Here is a 27,446-nt window from a genome sequence, read left to right as displayed (position 1 = left end):
GGCTATGAAAAGAGCTAGTTTTTGGTGAAGAGTAAAGACCATAACAAAATAGTTGGAAAACCATGAGACTTTTCTTGTTTCAAGAAAGTGGATTTTGCTAAAGTCAACATGTATTTTTCATTCAGTAAATACTAAAATGCATCCTGTGGCATGTGCTGAGCTTACTGTGCTGGTATCCAAGTTAGACAAGGAAAGGGGGATAGACAGAAAACATCTGGAGGAGGTGGTTTCTGTGCTGAGACAGGGATAGTCTAACAAGGTAAAAGGAGGACACCCAAAATCCAAGGATAAGCTGGATTAAAAGTATTGAGTTTGGAACTAACATTGTTGACAATCATTTGCCTGGATATATATCCAGATACAGTGAAACATAAAGATATGCCATGGTAATCAGTTGCCAGATTCATAAAGAAATGACTAAACAAATTTGAGTTTGTGTGCTTAGAGTTGGAAAGGCATTGAATGCCACCCTGAAGACGTAAATTTTACTTTGGCTGGAACATAAAGCAACATAAATTATTGACTAGAAAATATAATGTAGAATCTTCAGGGCAGGAAATGAAAGCACCAATTGGAATGCTTTTAGAACAGCACGAAGAAGACCATAGATAAAATTACTTCTTAAATTCTACCACATGATGTATGTGCCATCTTTGACTATATCATGTGATCTTTTTGATTCCAGGGATGACATAATAGAGACCATGATCCCTGGGCCGGTTCCTGCATGTATCTCCTGTTCCAATCTATCCTAACTTAACACTTTTCATATTTTCCAGTATGAACCAGAATCCACTTAGTAATTTTCCCTCTCTCCATGTTTTAGTCTTTTTCCAAATTCTCCCATATTTTCTTCTTCCTTACAAGGAATTATTTAAATTTACTCCCATATTTTTCCATAAAAAGATCATATCAATCAGATATCTCTTTCTATCGTTAAATGGCAACTTAGTCTCCTGTTTAACTATATGCTATATTTAAAAAAAATAAGGAAAATACAGGTACACACCTATGATTATTGTTAAAATAAGAAAATTGCAGATATTTGATGACATTTGCCAACATCAATTTTAACTACTGTTATCCTGCATAATCTGGTAGTCCTCTGGTTGATCAGTTGTAATTAGTTTGACGTTCATAAACTGAAAATGTCTGATGAGTTTTCCTTGAAAGAGAGGTAACTGATTTATCAGCTATCACTGGCACTGAAATGCGTGGGTTGATCCCTGGTTGAAGTTTAGGAAAATGAAGTTCATTGGCAGATATTTTGTGATATCTTTATGGAAAAGTAGAAGGCTCCAACATCAGTCTAAAATAATTGCTCTGTATGGGAGAGAAGATGCTGTACTGAGAAATACAAGTTGTAGTTGTAATGGAGTTCACAATATGGCCATTTGTTTCATTGTAGCTGATTTGAGAGTGCCCATGGACAGGGGTGAACTGATTGAAAATAGCTCGTTGATCCACTGCAATTTGTTCTGGTGGTCTCACTGACATTGATGATGGAGGAGGAAAATCACCTCTGATCGGGGTTGTTTTATCACCAATTATGTGGCTAGTAGAGGGCTTTCTTATTAGAGGCATGTTTAAATTTGCAGAAGGTAAAAATGCACTTTCTCCACTAGTGTCAGCCACAAAATCAGAATTATGTTTATCAACATTACCCCTGATTTAAAGTATTTCTTGTTGAAATCTTCAGCCAATGAAGACAACAGACAAGAATTTTTAATCTCAACTCTTCTTTTTATTCTCACTAAAAGCTGAGGACAGCCTCGTTTAACATTTGGATTATGATACAAATGCAGCTACAACCAATGGAGAAACATTTTAGTAAAATTTTAAACCAAAATACAAGACTACAATAAGGCTAACTTATAAAACTTCAGATTCCACGTTTACAATGCAAAGATAATATCATCAAAATATGAACATTGCTGACGATATTTTGAAGTTCCTTATTTGGAAACTATGCATTTAAATAGTATATTCATCAAATTTAAGAAGTCAGCCATTGCAGTAACAGTGAATGCCACTTTTTATAAGCAGCCTTAATACCTTTATTTAGATTTCTGGAATTATTCATAGTTGCAAACAAAGTTTCTCATAATATTGACTACTTAAGGCACTATCCTCATTTTTTAGAAAAAATAAAGGATTTTAGCCTTAGTAGTTTTATACAATTTTCAAAATTTAGCTTTACTTTTATATTATCATTGATTGATATACAAAATAAAATTTTATATATAAGTTACCATGTGGTAACTAAAATTTCTGAATACCTTTCTTAAAACAGAGACTTCTTTTTCTACTGCCATAAAGTCAGCTAAACAAGCAGAACCTTGAAAATTCTACCGCACCTTCTTAAACCCATATAGGTTTAGCTGTCTAAGTAAACTTTTCATACTTCCAGTTTCAAATATTCTGAAAGGGGCCTTTCTTTCCAAAACTTCCTTCTTAAAGACATCTTCATCAATCACTATGAAAAATCCATTATCATCCCACCAGATGGATTTAAATTGGTCACTCCCAGCTATTTTCCAGAGTTTTCTTGGAAATGTCAGATAACGAAAATCATTATCTTCATCTGGTTCAGAGACACAATGTGTGTATCATGGTGTTTTTATCAAGGATTCTTCAGACAAAGTCTGAAAAGCATTTTCTTCAATCATAGACCTCAAGTCCAAGTCCCCAGAAAATGTTTGATCACACAATAGAGGTCTACCGGATTTTGCTGAACCAGTTGGTCCATCTTTACAAGACACAACTTGAATTTCTGAAGAATCATGTGCCATCTCAATTAAATTTATCAACAGCTACTTTTCTAATCTGCATGATTTTGAGCACTGCAGCATCAAATGCTGCTTTAGCAGGCCTGCACAGATAAACTGCTAGACCTTCACAATGAAACTCAACTTGAGTAGCTGTGACATTACAAAACAACTGGCCTCTCAGCAACTCAAGTGTAACATTCAGCCAGTGTTTACTTGTCATTCATCCAGTTAAAATGAAACATATAGGATGCTTATATTTAAAGTGTGATTTGCAAATATTATCCCAACAAAATCTTTCTAAATAATTTAATTTTGGGGTCTATGAAATAAAACCAATCTCCTTCCTTTTGTACAGAAATTTTTACCAGATTTAAGAAGAGTATAAGTAATGCACAAAATATATAAAATAATATTAAAGTTTTAGAATTTAAAGTGAAATTTGTGTAAATCCAGTACAGATAATGTATATCTATTTCAATATCATTTGTAATTAAAGTGAAACATAATTTGATTTGGAAATGGAAATAAGTATTTTTCTGTGTACTTTATAATAAGTAGCTCTATATTCATAACATGAGCAGAATAAATATCAGTTTATTTGTTTTGTATAAATAATAAATGGTAAATAAGTATGAAATAAAATTAGATAAAAATAATGAATCAAATTTAAGAAATCCCAAGGGGCAGAAGTTTTGTTTTAAATTTCAAATAAGTTCTATAAGTAAAACAAATGTAAGTTAATATTCTACTCTAAAATTACAAAAGAGAAAATCTTATAGTATATTTACAAATGTATACTTTTGCCATTCTTTCAGTCAGAGGTTTTTCAGTCCTTAGAAGGAACAAATTTTCTTTTCATCTTTATAATCCAAACCCTTGAGCCTTCTGTTAAGTGTTCCAAAATGATGTTGATAAATACACTTATGCAAAAGATCCTGGGTTAAATAAGCAGTGCCTCCATTAAGGGGCAAACAAAGAAACAATCAAAAAAGAAAGAAATAACACTATATGTGTGTTCGGGTGGAAAATACCATGTAATGCATTTTAGGAAGCAATTTGTATCTCAGTCCTGAAACAGATAACATTGGTAGTAAAATCCGGCATTTTAAGGCAAGGGTTTTGTTCACTAATTGTAAATAATAGTTACGTTGTGTATCAGTAAACCGTAGAAAATCCAGTTCTGCCAAAAGTTATATTCTTTATTTAGAAATATATTCCATTAAACATGAGCCAATTTCAAAATGAGGGATAAAATTTTTAAATAGATAATTGTAAACTCAAGCTACAATGTAAATTTTTCTTTCAGTATGGGTACATTCCATTCTAAATAAACATAAGCAACCTGAATACATTGCATATTATAAGTATTATAAACTATACTTAAGTTGGATTTAGTCCCCATTCATAAATATTACTTATCATATGCAAATCAATATATGTGATACAATCCCTTAAAAAGCAGAGAATTCAAAAAAGCATTCTCAAAAAATGTAGGAAAATTTTTCACAGATCTGATCTTTACTTTTTTATAAAAATATTCTTAAGAAATTCACTTTAAATAGAATGTAACTAAACATAATATAAGCCATATATGAAAAACCCATGACTAACGTCACGTTCAATGTTAACTTACAGGAAGGTTTTCCTCTGGTCCAGTAATAAGAAAAGCTAGCTCATTCTCACAGGTACTAAATTACACTACTTGAAGCCCTAGCCAGAACAACTAGTCAAGAAAAAATATAAAAGGCATCCAACTTGTAAAAAAGCAGTAAAATTTTTACAGATGACATAATTATGCATAGATAGAAAACTCCATATACTCCTCCAGTGACTGTTGCAAATAATGAACAAACTTAGTAAACGTACAGAATACAAAATCAATATGCAAATATCCGTTGCATTTTTATATAGTAACAACAAATTATCAGAAAGAGAAATTAGGAAAACAATTGTCTGCATATTTATACCAAAAGGGATAAACTAGGAATACATTTGATAAGTGAAATAAAAGATCTAAACATTGATCTATAAATTACAGGTGCAAGAAATATAAGTAACCAAAATAAATAGAAAGATATTCTCTGCTTATGGATTGTATACAATATGAGGAACTATTCTAATGTATCTTTTACATGTTCAATCTCCCCTGCACTACTTATTGAGGAGAATGTCTATTCTTCATTTTATTCTCTTGCTTCCTTTTTCATGGTTTAATTGATCATAGGTGTGAGGGATTATATGTGGTTGCTCTATTCTCTTCAATTAATTGGTGTCTGTTTTTGAGCCAGTATCATGTTGTTTAAATTACTAAAGCTTTTTTGGACTGTTTAACATCAGAGAACTTTACACTATTAGATTTAATACACTTTTTCAAGATCATTTTAGCAACTCATAATCTATGCGGTTACATATAAATTTTGAAATTACCTGTTCTATTAAATGGAAAAATCTCATGGGTACTTTGACATGAATCACACTAAATGTAGATTGCTTTGGGTAGTGTGGTTGTTTCAACCACATTGTTTCACATCATTAACATAAGAGATCTTTTCATTTCTTTGGATCACTTTTAATTTCCTTCATCAATGTTTTCAATTTTTTAATGTATATGATTTCTCCTTATTTGTTAACCTCATTTCTGTATATTCTATTCATATATATATAATTATATATATTATATTTGTAAACACGTTTCATACACAAATACAACAGGCATAAGGCAGTGGCAAGACATATTCAAAATCCTGAATGAAAGAAACCTGTAATCTAAAATAATTTATCAAGCAAGGCTATTCTTTAGAATAGAAGGAGAGATAAATAACTTCCAGAAAAGCAAATACTAAAAGAATTAAGCAACAGAAACAGAAACAATGAAAAATCTACTATGAAACAAAATGCAGGATGCTATATAAAGGAGAAAGGCATAATTAGAAATGCAATTGCCACAATGTCTTAAAATAGAATAAAAGGATGTTGTAAAACAGGCCATCAAAATTTTTATGGGTCAGGGATTGATACAGGACAATACAGTGAATTTTCTTCTTGATTCTGTCCTCTATAGGAGGGGTTAGAATTTCTATTCCTATCAGTTAATATAAAAAGATATAATAATGTGTCAATATACATACAAAACAGGGTAACCATAAGTCAAACTCTTACAATGAAGTAGAAAACCAAAAAGAAACCAAGATAATAACAGAAAACTTATCAAGCCACAAAATGAAAATGAAATGAACAGAAAGGAAATACCAAATCAACTGGAAAATGAAGTTCAAAATGGAAATAAACACCAGTCTATCAATAATTATCACAACTGTTAATGGACTTAGTGCTTGAATCAAAAGATATATAGTGTCAGATGGTATAATATAACAAAACCCTACATTATGAAGCATAGAAGAGACTCACTTTAGTAAGAGGAACACACATTAATTGAAAGTCAGAAGATGGAAATTATATCACATGCAAATTGACATGACAAGAGAGCAGGACTAGCAGTACTGACTTCACACAAAATAGACTTTACAACAAAGGCCATAGAGAAAGATAGACAAGGACATGATATATTGAATAAAGGAGCAATAAAAAATGAGGGTATTAAACTCATATATGCACTCAATATAGGAGCACCTAAATACATAAAGCAAATACTAATAGATAAAAAGGGAGATATCGCTCAGAACACAATCACAGTAGGAGAATATAACTCCCCATTATCATCACTAGACTGGTCTTTCAGACAGAAAACTAATAAGGGAACAAAAATACAAAAAGATATGATAAAATAATTGGTGTTGGTTGATATTTTCAAAACAGTACTCCTCCTCAAACAGAATATACATTCTTTCGCAGTTCACATGGAATATTTTCTAGGAAAGATTATGTACTCAGGCACAGAAGAAGCCTCAACAAATTTAAGAAAATAAAAATTATTTCAAGCATCTTTTCTGAGTATAATACCATGAAACTAGAAATCCTTCAGAGAAAAATATGGAGAAAAAATTGCAGCATGTAAATTAAACACCATGGTACTATAACAAGTGGGGGAGATGAACAAGTAAAAGAAGAAATTAAAAAAATATCTTGAGAAATATGTCAAAACACTAAACAATTTCTATGGAACACTGTTAAAGCAAGCTTAAGAGGGAAGTTCAAAATGACAAGACCCTACTCAAATTAGAAGAGCAATTTCAAATAAATTATCTATAGTTCTATGTAAACTAATCATGAAAAGAAGAGCAAACAAAACCAAAAGTCAGCAGAAAGAGAGAAATAAGAAAGATCATGGAAGAAAGAATTGAAATACACATTAAAATATAGAAAAAAATCAAACTCTTTTTTGAAATAGTAAACATAATTGACAAAACTCTGGACAGCCTCACCAACAAGAAAAGAGAGAGAACACAAATAATATAAGAAATGAAAATGGAGAAACTAAAAAGAGCACAACAAATTTGCATATCATAATTGAATATCATGAACAACTGCATGGAAACAAACTGGATAACCAGGAAGAAATGGAGAAGATTTTGGAAACATTCAGCCCTCCAATATTACATCAAGAACAAATTAACCATTTGAACAGACAGATCACCAGAAATGGAATAGAATTATCAATAAAATAAAAAATCTCTGCAAACAAAAATTCAGACCCAAGTATCTTCACTGGGGAATTTGACCAGACATACAAAAAAAAAAAATCCATACCAGTCCTCCTCAAATTCTTCCAAAAGATTGATACGGAGAGAGTACACCCAAACTCACACTGTAAGGCCAACATCAACCTGATACCAAAACCAGACAAAGACAATACCCCAAGAGAATATTATAGGCCAATATCTTTGATAAACCTAGATGTAAATGTCTTTAAGAAAGTATTAACAAACAGAATCCAACATCATGTAAAATAAGATCATACAACATGGTCAAGTTAGGTTCATCCCAGGAACACAAGGATGGTTAAACTTATGGAAATCAATCAATCAATTGTGATACACCATATCAATAATAGAGAGGACAAAAAAAACCACATGATCATCTCAGTAGATGCAGAGAAAGCATATGATAAAAATTAACACGTATTTGCAATAAAAGTTCTTATCAGAGTGGGCATAGAGGGACCATATCTATTCATAATGAAAGCTATTTATGACAAACATATAGCCAGCAAAATACTCAATGGTGAAAAACTGAAACCCTTCCCACAAATACATGAGACAAGACAATGTTGTCCATTCTCCCAATTTCAATTCAATATAGTCTTGGAATTCCTAGCCACAACGATTGGCTAGGAAAAGAAATAAAAGTATTCAGACTGGAAAAGAAGAGGTAAAATTGTCATGATATGCAGACATGACACTATATAGAGAAAAATGTAAAAGCTTCACAAAAAAATACTTAGGCTAAAAAAGGAAATGGGCAAGGTACCCAGACTAATGTACAAAAAACAAATTGCATTTCCTTACACTACCATTGAATCAACAGGAAAATAAAGTATAGAGACAACCGCTTTTATAACTGCACCCAAAATTATAAAATGCTTGAGAATATATCTGACCAAAGAGGTGAATATATTATACATGGAGAACTAGAAAACATTGATTAACTCAAAAAAGATTTGAAGAATTGAAAAGATAACCAATGGTCTCATAATGGAAGAAACAAAATGGTTAAAATGTTCATACTGTCCAAGGCAGTCCCCAGAATTAATGTGATTTCCTAACAAATTATGCAAAACTCTTCTTTTTGGGGCTGAAACAAATGATCCTAAGATTTACAGAGAGTCATAAAAGATCCATAATTTCCAAAGCAATATTAAAGAAAAAGAAAGAGGATGGAGGAATAAACCACCAGGTCTCCATACACTATTGCACAACTACAATAATCAAAATGACATGATATTGGTACAGAAACAGGCATATGGCCATTGGAACAGATTACAGGGCCTAGGAATAAATCTACAGGCCTATGTTCTATTAATCTTTGACAGAGTAGCCAGGAATATGACAGAGAAAACACCATCTCTTCACCAATGATGTTGGGAAAACTGGATAGCAGCAATAGAGCAATGGATTTAGAACAATTCTTAACTCCATACACAACAATAAATTCAAAATGGCTTGAAGACTTAAATGTAAGGCAAGACAAAGTAAATCTCTTAGAAGAAAACATAGGCAAAACACTCTGAGATAAATGTCAGCAATGATCTCCTAGAACAGCCTACCCAGGTAACGGATGTAAGAGAAAAATTAATAAATTGGACCTAATTAAACTTATAAGCTTTTGCACAGCAAAGGGAACCATAAACAAAGCTAAATGACAACCTTCAGGATTAAAGAAAATATTTAGAAGTGATGCAACTGACAAAGTCTTAATTTCCAAAATATAAAGACTTCATACAACCTCATAATAATAATAAAAAAAAAAACAAACCCAACCTCAAAATGGGCAGAAGCCCTAATCAAGCAATTCTCCAATAGAGACATACAAATGCCACTTAGATACATGAAAAAAAAATCGCCCAATATCATTATCAGAGAAGGGTAATTCAAAACTATAATGAAGTATCACCTCACAATAGTCACAATGGCCATCATTCAAAATTCCACAAACATTAAATGCTGGGGTAGCTGTGGAGAAGGTGGACCCTCCCACACTGTTGAAAGGAATGTAGATTAGTGCAGTCATTGTGGAAACCAGGGTGGGGATTCCTCAAAAGAATTAAAATAGACTTAACATACAATCCAGCAATCCCACTTCTGGATATATATCAAAGCGAACCCTAATTCTAAAAGACACCTGCACCCCAATGTTTTTAGCAGTGTTACATACAACAGCCATGACATGGAAGCAACCTAATTGTCCAACAACAGATGACAGTATTCAGAAATTATGCCTTATTTACACAATGGAATTATATTCTGCAATAAAAAATGATAAAACAATGACATTTGCAGCAAAATGGATATCCCCAAAACTCGTCATTCTAATTGATGTAAGCCAGAAAGAGAAAGAAAAATAAAACATGGCATGACATATGTGGAACCTTAAAAAAAATTTAGATGAGAACACTATGATTTCATCTACAAAACTGAATCACACTCACAGATCTACTAAACAGTTTTATGATTACTGCGGAAAGGGGCTGTGGGAGGATATATTTGGGAGTTGTAGATTCATAAATTTTTTCCACTATATATAAAAATAGATTTTTTCAAAACTTCTCTTGTATGACACGGGACAGTGAATTAAATAACGTGAAGTAATGTTTAATAGGAACAAAAATATATGCATATACAGGGACAATGTGCTATACACCACAGATTGACACATTGTAAATGGCAGTACATCAATTATAAATAAATGAATAAATATGCAAATAAATAAATAATAACTAAATAAAAAATATTTAATAATAAATGAAATACAAAAATTCACACTACATAATTTTACACCTCACGGATCTAGGAGAAAACAGAAACAATAAAGACGAAAATTGAATGAATGAGAGTAAGGCAAATAACAACAGATACAATTGAAAAGATAAAAAAATATATACCTAAGTTTGTTTACTTTTAACATAAACTGGACAAAAGTTTAAGTTGGCTAAGAAAATAAAGACTCAAATAAAATTAGAAATAAAAGAGAAGATATAACCTATGATGTTGTAGAGATGCAAAGCATCATAAGAAATTACCACAAGCCAAAGTTTTGAATGACATAGAACAAAAGATAAATTCCCAGAAACTTATGTCTTCCAATACTGAATCAAGAAAAATTAGAAAGATAATAGAGCAAAAGTGTGTTTGAGTAAGTCAATAATCCAAACTTCGAAAACCAGAAAAAATTTACAAGACATCTTTACTGGTGAATTCTGTCATATATTTGAAGACAAATTTTCACCAATTCTTCCAAATATCTTCCAAGAATTTGAAGGAGGTGAAGGATTCCAAACAGGTTTTATGATGTGAGCTTTATTTGCTTAACAATGCTAGAAAGGACATTATATGCAAAATATAAATTATTATCCCTAAAGAAAATATGTGCCAAAATTCTCAACAAAACACAAGCGAAATGAATTCAACAACACATTTAATGTATCATAAACATGCATGAGTTAAGGTATTTATCCCTGGTTTAAGGATACTTCAAAACATTCAAATCGATAAAGGTGACATGCCACACTAATAGAATGAGTAAAAGAATTCACATAATCATCTCAATAGGTGCAGAAAGACCATTGTATATAATGCAACATCCTTTTAAGATACTCCCAACAAATTAAATTAACCCTGTCAGTGACACGATATAATTTACACACAAACACTGTGTGGAGAGAAGCGAAGCAGTTCTCTGTTTATTGATTCTTAGAAGAAGCTTTATATAGGACTTGCACAATGCCTCACTTATAATCAAAGTTATAACAATGTTAATAATCTTAAGCTATTTATGTTCCCATGCTCCTGCAGTAAGCGCAGGATGTTAAATGATCAAGGATTGTTTTAAAGTTCATCACAGAAATTCATTAAGTAGGCCACCTCTTATCCAGCAGGCTGTGCTTTTCTTAGTTTGTCCTCCTCTGAGGAACTTAACCAGCATAGGCTATCCAGCCATCCATACTGGATACATTGAATAGGCCATTTCATATCCAGCCTGGATATATGATATTCCTCACAGCTTGTTTATGAGTTCAGCCCATGGGCTTATTCTCTAGAGCCTTCAGACAGGGGCCTACAAACCCAACATCCCTTGACAGAAAACTGGATGAAGAAAATTTGATGTATATATGCAATGGAATCAATACATTGCATTGCTATCAAGAGTGTCCAAGGTGTTCCTTTTTCTCCACAATCTCACCAATATCTATTTTTTTCTTTTTGATGAGAACATTCTGACAAGTGTGAGGTCTTGTCTCATTTTTGGTTTATGACTTTCCTAATAATTTATAACTCTGAACACATTTTCATGTGTCATATAGCCAACAGTATGTTTTCTAAAGAAAATTGATTCAGATCTATCTATTTATTTCCTATGGACATTTTTTTTTGATTGGATTGTTTGCTCTTTTTTGTTGAAGTTTTGGGGTAAGAGTTTGCCATATATTTTGGATATTATATCCAAACACTTGATTGGAAATTATACTTGAAAATATTTTCTACCATTGTGTTGGTTGACTGTTCATTTTATTGATCATTTCTTCTGCAGTCTAAACGTGTTTAGTGTGACACAATCATATTTTGTTTGTTTTATTTCTGCTTCCCTTGCCAGAGGAGACATATGTAGAATCAAATTAAGTCCAATGTCAGAGTGTATTTCTTATGTTTTACCCTAGGATTTTTAATTTCAGGTTTATATTTTATATGCCCAGGAGTGGAATTGCTGTGTCATATGATAGGTCTATTTTTATTATTTAAAGAACTTCCATACGGTTTCCAAAGTGTTTTCACCAATTTTCATTCCCACCAACAGCGTTGAAGAGTCCCTTTTCTCCACAATCTCCCCAGTCTTTATTATTTGTAGACAATTGGATGAAAGCCCTTCTCACTAGTGTAAGATAAATCATTATATAAATGTTGTCTTGCCTTTGTATAATGATTAGCAATGTGAGCACGTTTTTATGTTCCTGTTTGTTATTTGTGTGTCTTTTTTAGAGAATTGTCTTCTGCTCATTTTCTGGCTGAGTTGTTTGTAGATTTTTGAAATGGTGTTGTATGAACGATTTGTGTATATTAGAAATTAGCCTCTTGTTGATTGCATTGTTTCCTAATGTTTTCTCCCGTTTGGAAGTTCATCTTTTCATTTTGTTTATTTTGCTGTGTAGAAAGTTTAAGTTTACTTAGGACCTATTTGTTTATTTTAACTTTATTGTTTTCAGCTTGGGAGTGTGACATAAGAAAATTTTGCTACAATGTTTGTTTTGTTTTGCCTGTGTTAGATTCCAGAAATTTTATTGTGTCATGTATTAGATTCAGATACTTAAAACATTTTGAATTTATTCTTGTACAATGTGAGGGATTGTTCTAATTTGATTGATTTACATGTAGCTGTCTAGCTTTCTCAACATCACATGCTGAAGACTGTCTTTTAGGCATTGTATATTTTTGTTTCCTTTCTCATAGATTAGTTGACCATAGTTGTGATGTTTTATTTCTGCCTCTGTGTTCTGTTGCAGTGATATAGATGTTTGTTTGTTTTCCAGTATTGTGCTGTTTTGATTACTGTATTTTTGTAATATAGTCTGAGATCTGGGAGGTTTATTGGTTATGCCTCCAACTTTGTTCTTTTTCCTCATTGTTTCTTTTGCAGTTCTGGTTCTTTTGCAGTTCCATACAAATCATAGGACTTTTTTTATTTCTGTGGAAAATATCATGTAGTATGATATGAATGAATTTATATCTGTAGACATATTTTGTAGTATGTACATTTTAGCAATATTAATTCCTCTAAACTAAGATCTTGAGATTTCTTTCCATTTCTTTGCATCATCTTCAAATTTCTTTCTCAGTGTCCTATAGATTTCATTATCTTGGAATTTCCATAGGTTTTTCATTTTATGATCTGATTTCATATGGATTTTTTACATTATTGAATATTTGATTGTTAATGTAAAGAAATGTGACAGTTTTTGTATATTAAACATGAATCATGCTACTATGCTAAATGTCTTTATTAGTTTTAGTTTTTCTGGTGTGGAGAATACTTAGGGATCTCTATAAAGATTATCATGTCATCTAAAATAATAACAGTTTAACTTCATTCAATCCAACTTGAATAACATTTTTCTTGTTTGATTGCTGTTGCTAGTTCTTCCCATACTGTGTTTAACAGGAATTTTGAGATTGGGCATCCTAGTTTTATTCCTTAATTTGGCTTTCATTTATTCACTTTTGCATATTATGTTGTCTGTGTGTTTGTAAGTAATGACATTATTTATGTTGAGATATATTTCCTGAATCCTACTTTGGTAAGAGGTTTCTGTTGTTGTTGTTGTTGTTGTTGCTGTTGTTGCTGTTTTAATGAATAAATGTTGAATTTTGTGAAATACTTTTTATGGATTTATTGGGAGGGCCATGCCATTTTCTCTATTCCTTTTGTTAATGTGGTGTATCAAACTGTTTCATTTGTGTATGTTGAACTTCTCTTGTGACCCTGCAATGAATCCAAGTTGATCATGGTGTATTATTCACTTTTTGGTATTGCTGGATTTCATTTGCTAATAATATTTTGTTGAATTTTTGTATCTAAATCTATCAAATTTATTGACTAGAAGTTCCCGTTGCCTGTAGTTTGTTTGTTGGCTTTGCTATCAGGGTGATGAAATCTTCATAGAATTAATTTGGGAGTTTCCCACATCTTAAATATTTTTGAATAGTTTGAAGAGTATAAGTTCTTCTTTGTATTTTTGTACAATTATCCACAGGATTTGTTTAAATCTGCACTTCTATTTAACGACTTTTTAAATGCAGATTCTTTCTTCTAGTAAACAATTTGTTCAAATTATTTGTTTCTCCTTATCTCTGTCTCTTTATAGACATTTGTCTATTTCTTCTAAGTTGTCCAGTTTATGCTAATGTAAGTGTTGTCAAAATAATCCCTTTTTTGTATATCTGAGGTAACCATTGTTATTTCTCTTCTTTTTTTCTTACTTTATTCCTTTGCAGCATCTCTCTTTTCTTCATGACGTACCTGGCTAGAGGTTTTTTGACTATGCTTATCTTAAAAAAAAAAAAAATCTTTGGTTTTAATGTTCTTTTGCATAGTTTTCTTTTCCTCTCTAATGTATATTTACACCTGTAATATTTAGGATCATGTTTTTTAACTTTTTAAGTTTTCTTTATTGATTTACAGTCATTTTACAAAGTTGTCTGCAATCCCAGCCTAGAGCACAGTTTTGCAGTTACAATGAAAAAATATACATTTGTTGTACCATTTTTTCTATTATGGGCTTCCGTAAGAACTTTTATATATTTCCCTGTGCTATGCAGTACAATCCTGTTTATCTATTCTACAATTTATACCTCCCAGTTTATCTCTTCCCACCATCGGCCCCCTGGGCTAACAAAACCTTTTATTCTATGTCTGTGAGTCTATTTCTGTTTTGTATTTGTGCTTCTTTTGTTTTGTATTGCTTTGTTTTTAGATTCCACTGATGAGCCATCTCATATGGTATTTTTCTTTTTCTTTCACTTTCTGGCTTACTTCACTTAGACTGATTTTCTCCTGGACCAACCATGTTGCTGAAAATGGTGTTAAGTTTTCACTTTATATGGCTGACCAGTATTCCATTGAATAAATATACCACCTCTTCTTTATCCAGTCAACATTTGACGGATATTTAGGCTGTTTCCATGTCTTCGCTATTGTAAATAGTGCTGAATATGAATATTGGGGTGCAGGTGTCATCCAGAAGTAGGGTTCCTTCATGATTTATGGCCAGGAGCTGGATTCCTTGGTCATATGGTAAGTCTATTCCTAGGCTTTTGAGGAATCTCCATCCTGTTTTCCACATTGGCTGCACCAAACTGCATTGCCACCAGCAGTGAAGGAAGGTACCCTTTTCTCCACAGCCTCTGCAGCATTTTTCATTTGTGGATTTTTGAATGATGGCCATTCTGACTGCTGTGAGGTGATACCTCATTGCAGTTTTGATTTGCATTTCTCTGATAATCAGTGATATTGAGCATTTTCTGATGTGCCTTTTTATCATTTGTATGTCTTCCTTGTAGAATTGCTTGTTTAGGTCTTCTGCCCAATTTTGCATTGGGTTGTTTATTTTTTCTTCTTCAGTTGAATGAGCTGTTGTATACTCTGGAGATCAAGACTTTGACGGTTTCATATGCAAATTTTTTTCCCATTCCATAGGTTGTCTTTTTGTTTTACTTGCAGTTTCTTTACTGTGCAGAAGCTTGTAAGTTTCACTAGGTCTCATTTGCTTATTCAGGCTTTTATTTCTTCTACGAGAAAATTTTCGAGAATTATGTCAGATATGGTTTGCCTATATTTTCATCTTGGTTGTTTTTGTATTTTGCCTTATGTTTAAGTCTTTGATTCACTCTGAGTTTATTTTTGTGCATGGTATTCTGGCTTCATTGGGAGTGTTCTAGCTTCATTGAATTATATGCTGCTGTCCAGTTATCCAAACACCAGTTGCTGAAGAGACTATCTCTTTTCCATTGTAATTTCTTGCCTCCTTTGTCTAAGATTAATTCACCAAACATTTTCGGTTTCATTTCTGGGCTCTCTATTCTGTGCCATTGGCCTATATGTATGTTTAACTACCAATACAGTGCTGTCATGTTGACTGTAGCTCTATAGTATTATCTGAATCATTAGCGTTAAGAAATGCCACTGATATTTGAACCTTAATCTTGTAACCTGCTATCTTGCTGAATTCTTTGAGCAGCTATAGTAAATTCATTCTGGATCTTGTAGAGTTTTCTATAAATAGTAACATATTATCTGCATATAGTTTGACATTTATCTCTTCCTTTCCAATTTGCATCTCTTTTACTTCTCTCCCTTATTTGATTGCTGTGGCTAGGACTTCCAAGACTATCTTGAGTAGGAGTCGTGTTAGTGTGCATCCTTTTACTGTCCCAGGTTATAGTAGGAAGTATTTGACTTTCTCAACTTTGAGTACTATGCTGGCTTACGTTTGGTATCTATAGCTTTCATGATGCTGAGATATAGTCCCTCTATGCCCACTTTGGTGTGTGTATGTATCATATGTGGGTGTTGAATTTTATCAAATGCTTTTCCTGCATCTATTGAGATGATCATGTGGTTTTGGTCCTTTCTCTTGTTGATGTGCTGTATTACATTGATTTGCTTAAGTAAACCACCTCTGTGTCTCTGGCATGATCTCCACTTGGTCATGATATATAATATTTTTTTCTGTGTTGTTGGGTTGTATTTGCTACTATTTTGGTGTGGATTTTGGCGTGTGTTTTCATCAGTGATATTGGCCTATAATCCTCTTTTTTGGTAGTTTCTTTGCCTGGTTGTGGTATCAGGGTGATTGTGGCTTTATAGAATGTCTTTGGGAGTATTCCTACCTTTTCAAACTTCTGGAAGAATTTGAGAAGGACTGGTATGAGTTTTTCTTTTTTGTTTGGTAGAATTCCGCTGTGAATCCATCTGCTCCTGGACTGTTATTTGTAGGGAGGTTTTATATTGCTATTTTGATTTCATTTCTTGTGCTCTGTTTGTTCAAGTGGTCAGGTTCGTCTTCATTCTGTCTTGGTGGACAGTATGTTTCCAGAAACTTGTCCATCTCTTCTAGGTTATACAGTTTGATTCCATATACTCTTCATAATATTCTCATATGATAAACAGTATTTTTTTGTTATAATTTCTCCATTCTCCAGTCTTATTTTGCTAATTTGTGCTCTCTCTCTGTTCTTCTTTTTAAGTTTGGCCAGAGGTTTGTCGATTTTACTTACTTTTTGGAAAAACCAGCTTTTGGATTTGTTGACTTTTTCCTATGGTCTTTTTAATCTCTATTTTATTTATTTCCTCCCCAATATTGATGATTTCTTTCCTTGTGCTGCCTTTTAGGTTTTTGTTCTTCTTTTTCTAGTTCATTCTGCTGGTGGGTTCAATTGTTTATTTGTGGATGTTCTTCATTTTTGAGGAACGCCTGTATCACTACAAACTCCCCTCTCAGCACTGCTTTTACTGTGTCTCATAAATTTTGAATGGTTTCATTTTCATTTTCTTTTGTCTCAAGGTACTTTTTCATTTCAGCTTTGATATCTTCATTGACCCATTGGGTTTTAAATAACATATTGTTTAATCCCAATTTTTTCCTTTGTTCTCCTTTGTTTCTCTGCTGTTGATTTCTTACTTCATTGCATTGTGGCCAGTAAAGATGCTTGAGGTAATTTCTATCTTCTTAAAATTGCTGAGGTTTCTTTTGTGCCCAAGTACATCATGAATCCTGGAAAATGTTCCTCGTGCACTTGAAAAGAATGTATATCCTATTTTGGGGGTTGCAATGCTCTGAAAATATCCACCAAGTCTAATATTTCTATTGTATTATTTAATTTTTCTGTTGCCTAATTTATTTTCTGTCTCGATGTTCTGTCCAGTGATGTTAATGCAGTGTTGAAATCTACAAATATGACTCCCCTTTTATATCTGTTGGTAATTATTTTATGTACTTAGGTGCTCCTGTATTTGGTGCATATGTATTAATGAGTGTGCTATCCTCATATTGTATCACTCCTTCAATCATTATAAAACGTCCTTCTTTTTCTTTCTTTATGGCCTTTGTTTTAAAGAATATTTTGTCTGAAATCAGTTCTGCAACATCTGCTTTTTGGCTTTTCCAATTGTATGGAATACCCTTTTCCATCCTTTCACTCTCAATCTATATGTGTCCTTCTCTCTGAAGGGGGTCTATTCTACGCAGCATATTGAATGTTCTTGCTTTATTATCCAGCCTGCTACTCTGTGACTTTCAACTGGAGCATTTAGTCCATTAACATTTACAATAATTGATGATAGCCTTGTGTTTATTGCCAATTTAACCTTATATTTGCAGTTGATTTGGTATTTCCTCTTTGTTCCTTTCATCTTCCTTTTATGGTTTGGTAACTTTCCTTTGTTATGTCAAGAATTTTACTTAATTTTAGTGACTCCCTGATAAGTTTTTGTCTTCTTGTTACCCTTTTTTATAAGTCCATTAGGCCATTACTATAACTGCTTCTATTAAACGGATAGTAAGATGATCTCAAACCCATCCTACCGAGAACAAAAAATTTTAAAATAAAAGACCAAAAAAAAAATTTCTCTATTTTCCTGCCTCCCTCTCCGACTCTCAATGATTTGTATGCCTTGTTTTAAAATTTTTTTGTTTATTTTATTTGTAATTCATGAATCATCACATTTCAAGTTGTGTTTCATATTTCTGTAGCATCCTGCTGCTTTTCTTTTTAAAGTAGACCTTTCAATAATTCTTTTAGCATGGGTCTAGTGTTGCTAAACTCTTTAAGCTTATTCTTGTTGTGAAATCCTTTATTTCTATATTTACCAAATAGAATAGCATTGCTGGTCAAAGTATACTACTGTATATAATTTTTTTTCATTCAGGACTGAATATTTCTTGCCACTCCCTTCTGGGCTGTAGTATTTGTGTAGAGAAATCAGCTGGTAGCCTTATGGGGATTCACTTGTAACTCATACTTTACTATTCTCTTGCTGTCCTTAGGATCATTTCTTTATCCTTGACTCTCGTCATCTTAATTAAATATATTGGTGTGGGTGTAATTGTGTTCTTCCTGTTTGGGACACTCTTAGCTTACTGTACTTGGATATCTGAGTCCTTCTTTAAGTTTCGGAAGTTCTCATTCATGATTTCTACAAAAACGTTTGCAAGCACCTTTGATCATTATTCCCCTTCTAGGACTTGTATCATGCCAAGTTTGGAATGCTTTCTATTATCCCATGGGTCCCTTATGCTTTTTTCATTTGTTTCTTATTGTTTCTCTTGTAGCTCTTCTGATTGGGTGCTTTCTATTTTCCTGTCTTCTAAGTCACTAATTCATTCCTCTGCATTATTTAGTCAGATTTGCTACACCTTTAAATCATTCCTCATCTCAGTCAATGTATTTACTTATTCTACTCGGCTCTTCTTAATAGCTTCCATTTCATTTTTAACATATTTTGTATCTCTAAACACTATCTCTTTTATTTCCTTCAGTACTTTGATCACTTCATATTTGAAATCTTGATCTAGTTGGATATCAATGTCTATTTCACTGATCTTTCTTTCAGGGGATTTCTCTTGTTCTTTTAATTAGGAATGGTGTCACTTCTTATTCAACTTTCTTCTACATCTCTGGCACTATGGTTTATGCAGTATTGGTTATCCACTCTGGTCCTAAAGGAGTTTATCTACCAAATGCCTTTGTAGTTATATAACTTAGAAAAGAGAAAAAAGAGAGCATGAGATAAAGAATTTTAAAGAAGGGAGAAATAAAGGTTTGAAGACACTGTATAATGAATAATAGAAAAGGAAGTTGAAGCAGTGTTTTGAAAAATAATAATAATTAAAATATTTTTAAAAATTTCAAAGGGATAAAAATGGGGGTATATATAATTCAATAAGGAGTAAAAATTAATAGTGTAATAGAAAATGGTGCAGGTAAAACAGATTAATACAAGGGGGTGGTCAGTGTCCTCCTGGAGACTGTGTACATTTAATGTGAAGTCTCTTTATTCATCCTGATTTGGAAGCTCATCTTGCTGTTTCCAGAGGCCCTCCATTGGAGCCCTCATCTGTGCTGCTCCCAGGGCATGTCGGCAAGCTAATTGCTCCTACACCCAACACTGGGTCTGATGAAGCTCTCTTTACTCTGGGATGGCTTGTCAATGCCTTGCCCGATGCTGCAGTCAGATGTTGCAGACTGACCAGGCAGGATTGGGCATCACGCCCTCACCCAGCACCATGGTCAGTGGCTATAACCCAGCCGAAAATTTGAGGAGCCACCCGCCCCCTCAGGTTGCCAATAACTCTGCTGCTCTGTGCCACTCTACGCTCTGCTTTGGGTTTGCACACCAGAAGTGGGCTCAGGGAAGACTGAGGGACAGCCCTGTCCCTGATCTGGGCCAAAATCCTACTCCTTGTTTGTCTTGTCAGACAAGATCTCTAAAGAACCAGACAGTAGAATCCTATATGCCTCAGCCTATAGACAAGTCTCTGGCCCTTAAGGTTGCTAATTCCTTAGGTGTAGATGCAGGTTTTGCCCCCGCTGCCACCTGGGTGTAAAGCACCAGTGGGTATGGTGGCTGTGTCTGAGCCCCTGCTCTATTCACCTAGAAACATTTATGGAATTTCAGAGATGGGGAATGCACCCTTCCACCCACAGGGCACGTCTGCCCTGTTGTTTTATGGAGGGCCCAGGTGTTCTGCCCTGTGCACCCACAACAATGGCACACAGCCACCTATGTTCTCCAGGGCTGCCTCAGTGCAGCCGTCCCAATCTTCCACCAAGGTTGGGCAACATAGCCCTGCCCCAAGCTTCCAGGCTGCATCTTCAGCTGGGTGTCACAGGGATCCTCTGTGCCTGCTTAACTTAGTTCTGTCAGTCAACTTATACTATGTACATGTCCAAGTCTTGGAGGCTCCCCCTCCATCCTGCTGATCTCTCAGTTGGAGATGGGAGACACAGTAAATGAGCACCAGTCCTTCTTTGCTGCTCCCTCCCTGTGGGACCTGTCCCACTCTCTTTAGCATTTTCTTCTTTCTTCCTTTTCTCCTGCCTGATTATTCACATTTTTTCTATTGAAGAGGACAATGCTCTGTCAGAGTTTTGCAGGTTCTCTGGTTAGCTGACTGGGTCTGTGGATGTGAGTCTTGGTGCATTTGTGGGAAAGGTTGAGCTATGAGCATCTTTCTACTCCATCATCATTGCCTCCCCCCAAAAAAGCCTCACTGTATTGTGGGAGATAAACATAGTCTGGAAATAAATGGAAAAGATATTCCATGGAAATGAGAAGAAAGTGCAGATTGCAATACTCACCTCATAACAAACGTTTTAAAATAGGGGCCAAAATAAAACAAATATGAACTTATATAAAGGAAAAGAGATCAATTAACCAATAAGATATTACACTCATTAAATTATATATGGACCCAAAACAGTAGATCCTAAATATAAAATGAAATTTTAGTAGACATGAAAGAATTAATTTATTATAAAACAATAATAGTAGATGAGTTTAACAGCTCACTATTCTGATAGCCAGATCATACAGAAAGAATATCTGTAAAGAGACAAAGATCTTAATAGCATATTATATCATTTGATCCTAACTGAGCTATTGGACACTGCATCAGAAAAGCAGAACACATAAACTTTTCAAGTGTGCAGAGGATGTTATCTAACGAATTAACCACATATTATGTCATGAAATGAGCCTCAGGAATATTAAGCAAATATAGATTACAGCAAGTATTTTTCCGTACACAAAATTAAGGAACTGTGCATCAACTCTAGAAAGAAGAATAGGAAAAGAAAAAACATGAGGTCAAACCACATCCTTTAAAAAAATAAAATAAAACAAGGTCAATGATGAAATCAAAGAGGTAATAAAATCATACGTAGAGTAAAATTACAATGAAAACACAGCTTCATAAAACGTATGGGATGCAGCAAAGACAAATCTAACAGGGAAGTTGAGAGCAAATCAGGACTTCTAAAAGGAACAAGAAAAACCTCATAGAAAGGACCAAGCATACCAACCAAAATAACAAGAAATAGGGACAAACAAAACCCAAAGGCCGTAGAATGAGAAATCTTTAATGATTATGTTGAAAATATATAAAATAGCAGTTGAAAAATAAATTACAAATCATAAAATCAACCGCTTAAATTTTTTAAAAAATATTGACAAACAGGTAAGCATTTAGCCAGGCTTATCAAGAAATACAGAGAATGGACCCAAACAAAATAAGAAATGAAACAGTAGAAATAAAACTTGATATTACAGAAATACAAAAAGAAGATTATTAAAGCAGTCTGAGCTGTTACGTGGCAGTCATCTGAACGACCTAAAAGAAATGGACAAATTTCTAGGAACGTACAGCCTGCCAACACTCAATAAAGAGAAAACTGAGAACATGATAAGAGCAATCAGTTTACGTTGAATAAAATGTATAATTTTAGAAATACCCCTTGATCAAAATGCCTGGATTACTTCACTAACACCTCTTTCCCCTAAATATTTTTAAAAATGAAGGAGGAAGGAATATTCCCAGTTATTCTATCAGTCCACAATTACCCTGATAAACCAGTCAAAGACACTACCAAAAAAAAAAAAGAAAAAGAAAATGTAAATCCAATATCGTGGATGAATGATGATATACATTCAAAAATCCTCAAAAACTATCAACAAATTAATCCAGCAATACTAAGAAATGATTATACACGATGATCAGTTGGATTCCTTCCAAAGTCTCAAGGATGGTTCAACATACACGAGTCAAGCAGCATAAAACATATCTAATAAAGGAAGGACAAAATTCAAAAGACCATATCAATACACAAAGAAAAATCATTTGAAAAATTCAACATACATTCATCATCAGAACTCTCATGAATGTGAGTACAATTGGAACATTTCTCAACATACTAACGGCCATTTATAACAATTTATAACACTCAGGGGAATGGCTGAAAGCTTTCTTGGAAATTCGGGAACAAGACAAGGATTCCTACTCTCACCACTTCTGTTCAATAGTAATAGAAGAAAGGAATAGGGAAAGAAAATGAAGTAAAAGAAACACAAAATGGAAAGAAATAGGCAAAATTTTCAGCAGTACTGAAGGCATAAAATTCTACACAGAGTCCTAAGGGCTCCACACTGACTATTATGAACAATAAATAATTTCATCAAGGGAGCATGGTACAAGATTAATATAAAGATGTCTCTTGAATTTGTCCACATTAATCATGAGATACATAAAATGGACGTTGAAAGCAATAATATTTAAAACCCCATAACCCCGAATATCTTGGAATAAATGTAACCACATATGTGAAACATCTACACACTGAAAATTATGAAACATTGACAAAGAAATTATAAATGATTCATAAAAATGGAAAGATGTCTTGCTCTTGGATAGAAAGAGTTCATATTGTTAACATGGGAGTACTACACAACGATACCTAAGGATTTAGTGCAATTCCTGTTATGAAGCTCTAGTATTTTCCACAGAACCTGAAAATAAATAACTCCAAGTTTTCCATGAAACCATTAAAAATTGCCAAAATGATCTTGAGAAAAAACAACAAATCTGGAAGTATAACCCTCCCAGATACCTTACTCTACTAAAAACCTACAGTAATAAAAACACCATGGCATTGGCACAGAGATATAATCAATAAAAACAGATAGAGAGCCTAGAAATAATTCCACACACTTATGAGCAATGAAACTATGATAAAAGAGGCAAGAGTTCACAATGGAGAAAAGACAGTCTCGTCAATGGATGGTGTTGGGAAAGCTGGACATCTACATGTAAAACAGTGAAATGAGAGCATTCCCTGACATCATATACAAAAATAAACTCCAAGTGTATTAAAGACCTAAATGTAAGAGCTGATACTATAAAACTGCTAGAAGGGAATATAGGTGATACACTATTGGATATACATCATAGGAATATTTTCTTATATCAGTCTCCTAAGGAAAAAGATATAAAAGCAAATAGAAGCAAGTGGGACCTAAACAAACTTGAAAATTTCTGCACAGCTAAGGACACTGTCAATGAAATGAAAACACTGCCTGTGTAATTGGAGAACATACTTTCAAACAACGCAAGTGACCAGGGGTTAATAGATGTAGGTTAATAAATGTAACATGGATTTTGGTTACACAACTCAAGGTGGAAAACAAAAACCCAATCAAAAACAGAAGCAGAGTACTTGAGTTAATATTTTTCCAAAGAACACATTCAGATGAGTAACAGGCAAGTGATAAAATTTCTCAACATTACTATTTATTACATAATTGTAAATCAAATCCACAATGAGGTGTCACTTCACAATTGTCTAATGGCTATTATCAAAAAATCTACAAATAGTAAGTGTTGGAGACGATACGGAGGTAAGAAATGTCTTATATACCCTTGGTAGGAATGTAAATTGGTACAACTTCTAAGGAAACATTATTCAGATTTCTTTAAAAACTAAAATTAAACTACCATAAGAGCCAGTAATAACTTTTCTAGGAAAAATCTGGGGAAAACACCCTAAATTCAGAAGAACCAATGTTCACAACAGCACTGTTTATAATATGCAAGACAGGGAACCAATCCAAAAGTCCACAGTAGACTATGGACTTAAGAAGATATGATATTTCTATAAATATGCAATGGAATATTTCTCAGCCATGAAAAAGTAAAACACATTGCTATTTCAGCATCATGAAAGGACTTAGTAAATATTGTGCTTAGTGAAGTAACTTAAACAAAGACAAAAGAATATAATATAATTTATAAGTGGAATCTAAAGTATAACAATTATCTGTGTACATCTATTTATAGCTGTCTAATTATAGATGACAGATAGATAGAAGTATAGATACATACATACATGATAGATAGATACATAGATAGATAGATTGATAGATAGATAGATAGATAGATAGATAGATAGATAGATAGATAGATAGATAGAGACATGATGGAGAGGTAAAGAGATTAGATAGACAAGACTTAAGCAGACTCAAAAATATGGGAAAAAAATTATGTTTACCAAAGTTGAAGGGAAAGGGAATTTTATGGTAAGACATTGACAGACACAAAGTAGTATACATTAAGTAGAGAAGCAACAAGGATAATCTGTATAGATTAATGAATTATACACAATACCTTAAAATAATTGTATGTTACAGTTATGGTAATAATTCATAATGCAATATATCTACAAAGTGGCTTGAATCACTATGCTGTACATCTGAAAATACACAATATTATACATCTACTGTACTTCAATTAAAATTGAAACATATTGTGTATTTTTTTATTTTTCCACTGATAGCATCTTCCACTAATATTGCTTAATTTTATGCTTTACTTTTTATGATTACTGTTTTAAATTATTTCTTTTACTCTTGTGAACATGATACCAGTTTGAAGTATCTATACTTATTGCCCCTGATTTCCTATTTTTCTCTCTTTATCCATATAGTAGAGTAGCATTTAAGAACATAACCAAAGAAACAGTTGCAACTTTCTCATGGTCTCTCCTGAGCATTTTGGACAATGCTTTACATATTTTTGCCATTTTATATTTCCTAGAAGGCTTCTTTTCTACACCTCTTATAAGGTGTCCCGGTTTTGTTTTTTCATCTCATTCTGGATTTGTTTGCCTGTTAAAGACTTTACTTTCACATTATATCTAAGTGATAACTGTAAGTCTTATTGGGGGAGTGATTTCTTATTTCAGTAGTTTGAAAATACAATTTTATTTACCCTTGGTGTATGTTTTCTGCTCAGAAATCTACTGATAGCCTAATGGGGGTTCCTTTGTAGATTGTCATAAATTTTTTGGCTGAATTTAAAATATTACTCTGTCATTGACTTGCAAATTTGCATATGGCGTATCTTGAAGGAGGTCCCTTTGTCTTAAAGTTATTGGTCTTTTGTTGACTCACAGAATTGTATATCAGTTCCTTACAAAGTTTCGGGAAGTTATTGACTATTATTTCTTTAAATACCTAACAGCTGCCTTCTAACTGTCTTCTCCCTCCAGGAATCCACTCTAATGTGCATTTCCTGAGGAAGTTTCATGGCTACTGTTGAATTTCCTCACTTTTTAATATCTTGTATCTCTGCCCTCTCCTATCATTTCTAGATTTGTATTGACGAGTTTTCTATTCTCCCTTCCACCAAGACAGTCTACTTCCAATGCTTTCTGTTTCATTCTTCATCTCATTTAAGTTCTCCTTGTCCTCCAATAATATTTGTTTATTTTATAGTTTCAGTCTCTATGGTAATGTATTTCTTATCATAATTTATTTTATTCCTGAGCACACTAAACTGCTTTCTCAGTTTTGTTTTTTGGACTGAGTTTCTTTATGACACCTATTTGGATTCTCTATTAGTTATATGGCAATATACCATGACTTTTAAGTTTGTTTGCTGCAAGGTTGACATTGTGTGTGTGTGCGTGTGTGTCTGTGTTTGTGTCAGTGTCTGTGTGTGTCCATCTGTGTGTGTGTGCCCTATAATGTTACTGTAATTGGTCATGATCTTGATAAATTATTTCTCTGATGACACTTCATAACTGAATGGGAGTTGGAGTCCTTGCTTTTGTTTTCTGGTAGCTTGCGATGTTGCACAATTTTTGGTTTTACTTACCTGAGCTACCTCTGATAATATATCAAAATGGCACTTTCCAGTCGCTACTCTTTTGATAAAAGATGTGTTTCATTGTCACTACTTAGACTTCTCTGGTAGTTAATGCCATTGTTGTCGCTGGGATTGTGAACCCTTCCTTTTATCTGATATCTCTTCAGAATCAGTGTACACATTGAGGAAAGGTGTAAAGACAGGTGGGTATTTGGTATCAGGCAAGTGCCTTTGCCACGTCCAGTTTTGCAAGGTAACTTGTCTCCACCAATGTGAATGGGGAGTAGGGACAGTTTCATGAATGTCTGAGTGTCTGAAGGATGGAATTTCTCTCTCCATTGTGGCTCTCTCCTAGTTACCTGTGATCATGAGTACTCGTGTGTTGCAGTTGGAGACCGAATCTGTGTGAACCACTGAGAACCTGTTTCTACTGGGTTCTCTGAACTTGTGGACTCAGATATCCTATTCAGCGGGCCTTGGTTGCAGACACCAACTCTGCTCTTCCCTCAGTTCAACCTGTTTTGTGTGCTTTAGTCCACTGAACTTCATCTGTTCACATGCGTTCTGGAGTATTGTTTGTGTTGTGGTTATTTTTGTTCAGATGTGAAAGTTTTATTGACTGTAGATGTAAAGGGAGAGACAAAAATAGTTTCAACTTATGTCACATTTAAAAGTAATTTCCTGGGTTCTTTTCTTCAATGTTTTACCCACCTACATTCACATTTTACTAAAATATACCCCTATAATCTCTTTAAAATCAATTAAATTATTAAAATATTTCCCTGTGCTCTAAATACAGCACTTTTTTTCTC

General features: G+C 33.4%; 1 pseudogene; it reads right to left on the bottom strand.

Annotated features, from left to right (window-relative positions):
* Window positions 1–2,237: 2,237 nt before the first annotated feature.
* On the bottom strand, window positions 2,238–2,792 carry LOC140693437 (heat shock transcription factor, Y-linked pseudogene; annotated as a pseudogene).
* Window positions 2,793–27,446: the final 24,654 nt, after the last annotated feature.

The sequence above is a fragment of the Vicugna pacos genome, unplaced genomic scaffold (genome assembly GCF_048564905.1).
Source record: "Vicugna pacos unplaced genomic scaffold, VicPac4 scaffold_19, whole genome shotgun sequence".
NCBI classification, from domain to species: Eukaryota; Metazoa; Chordata; class Mammalia; order Artiodactyla; family Camelidae; genus Vicugna; species Vicugna pacos.
This window is presented reverse-complemented; position numbering and strand designations above follow the sequence as displayed.